The sequence below is a fragment of the Alosa pseudoharengus genome, unplaced genomic scaffold (assembly GCF_046254945.1).
Source record: "Alosa pseudoharengus isolate Yale_2024_CS ecotype anadromous, Long Island Sound unplaced genomic scaffold, YU_APseudo_1.1 YU_APseudo_1.1_scf_3, whole genome shotgun sequence".
Taxonomy (NCBI): Eukaryota; Metazoa; Chordata; class Actinopteri; order Clupeiformes; family Clupeidae; genus Alosa; species Alosa pseudoharengus.
The window spans coordinates 41,278,772-41,281,271 of NW_027468718.1; positions in this window are offsets into that span (position 1 = coordinate 41,278,772).

The following is a 2,500-nucleotide window of genomic DNA, read 5'->3' on the forward strand; positions in this document are numbered from 1 at the left end:
GTCGCATCGCTACATCCTGAGCAAATGTTGTTCGCATAAATCAAGGTGATTGTGTTTGCAGTTATATGCACGCGAATCAGCTTCGCCCATATGTACTGTGCAGCTTAGGTGTCTCTGTGAGTGTGTGTGTGTGTGTGTGTGTGTGTGTGTGTGTGTGTGTGTGTGTGTCTTTGAATGTGTGTGCATGCTGCATAATAAGAGCCGAGGTTTATACCCCACCTTCCATTTGTTTCCCTCTGACTAGGAGTGACCTTGAGTCGTCGTAAATTTCTGATAAATGCCATCTCCTGTTTTGTTTGCAGTGCACTGGCTGTGAAGCAGATGAATCTTTGATAGGTGCACTCTGTCTGCTTCTAAAGAGAATTCATTGAGGGTAATAGAGCAATTAAGGCAGTATGTGTTTTAGAACTATAAATCAGATATAATGCAATCAAAACAATTATTAATATGAAATCAATGGATAGCCGACAGCTACGGTGCTCAACCTGTCATTGACATGATAGAAACTAGATTAGACAAGACAGATTATCTAGGCATATAGATTCCTCATCATTTGTGGGGGCTGATTGATACTAAATGTGGCTGTGTTGGGGGGCAGGAGGATAATGAGATCCTCATTTGAAACCTTGTGAAGAGACGACGCATTTTTATTGACAGGAGCAGGAGAAATGACCTGGCCCCTTCCAGGCTATTTTGGTTGCATAGTAACTGATTAAGGAAATTCACACCGACAAGAGGAACCTTTTACGGCCCATTGGCGAGCTGACGCGTGTCAATGGAACACCGGAGGACAGCATTAATTCTTCTCTCTCTCTCTCTCGCTCTCTCTCAAACACGCACACAACCCTCCACTAGCACGGTATTTGTGCTGTTGGCCCGTGTCACTATCACGGAAGTAGCTACGTTGCCAGATCTGCCAAGTCAGCACATTTCCAGCTCTGAGCAAAGCAGAGCAGATTAGGTTAAATGAGGGGCCATCAGAGGCTGCTTACACAATCTCACCCCACAGTCTTTAAGGAAGGCAGCCCAGGTTCTGGAGCCCCTGCCATTCAGTGTCCTCAGTGCCCTCAAATTCATATAGTCGGTGTTCAGTGGCCAAATGCCACAAGACATTACCAAGATTGGACTGCAGCATATTCACTGGTTACATTAGAGCTGACTGAATAAGACAGGCTCTCATAAGAATGCATAACAGAGGAAAAGATCCACAAACACTTTGATTTTACCACTCACTTCATCTTTCAGTCTACACATATTTCCTCATGCTTGTTGTGTTAGATGAGTGATGGTGATCTCATGACAAACATTCAATTTCTTTGTTCTAATGCCCATTTATCCAGCAGTGAGTCAGATTTCAAACAGCTCTATTTTATTGCCATTTGCAGCAGACAGTATTTTATTTATTTATTTTTTCAATCAGCAAGCACTGCTTTTGCTGCTGGACATATTTGAACTCAGGTGCCAGCGTTGTTATTCATAGACAAGCCTGAACAGACATTTGCCTCGGTGGAGAGTCATGTGTTTGTTGGGCACACACCTGCAACCCCTGAATGGAGAGCCATGTCCTGGGGCCCCCTGGAAAGAGAGAGAAAAATATCAGATTTTTACCGTGGAGTGCTTGGGAAGTAGTGATTTTAGCCAAAGGGTTTTTTGCGAGGTTGCCTCACATCGGGAAAGATGGGGGGGTGGAGTGGTGGGTGTAGAAAGCAACATGCGGGCAACAGAAATGATGGCTGTCTCTCGCTCCCACACACATGATTGAGCCAACGGACCCAAATGCACTCTAAAAATACCCACCACAGAAAATGACAACGCCACTGCCCGCACTACTCAGATTGCACTCAGTTGCTCGCACTCCTCTCGGGGTGAACTGAACTCTCCGGCTCACACAGAGGGCTGACACTTTGCTCTGGAGGTGAGGATACACACAGCAATGTGTCTGGGTCATTTTCTCTGAGCCATTATGATTGGCAGTGTTTCTGAGCCATGTTTCTAGGCAATCTTGTTCATGCAGTTTCCCCACTGATATCAGGCAACAGTTGTTGTTTTTTAACTGTAATATCTGGAGGTCTTTGATCCTCAGTGGGCAACTTATGAGCATCTAATCAGAACACTATAAACCAATCATGTGATTGCCCAACAACATAGCTCAAAAGGTTGCCTCCTGTATGATTACCTTCAGATGGTTGTGGGCTGAGAGCACATCGCCTTCCCCCACACAAACAACAAACAAATCTCTTGGAGCTTTTCACCCCCCTGTAGTCCACTTGTGGTCACGGTCACCTGTGCAATTGACAACGACACCGTGGCGTGGGGGAGAGAGATGATGCTCGAATAGGGGATTGTGTTTCGTGTCGGGGACATCGGAGAAGGGGAGACGGACGCTAGTAGTGACTTGTTGCCTGTTTTGTGATTCATGAGTTTAATGAATCATTTCAGTCCATGGCCTCTGTCGGCCTCTGCTCTCCCTCCTCTCCCCTCCTCTCCTCTCATCCCCTCC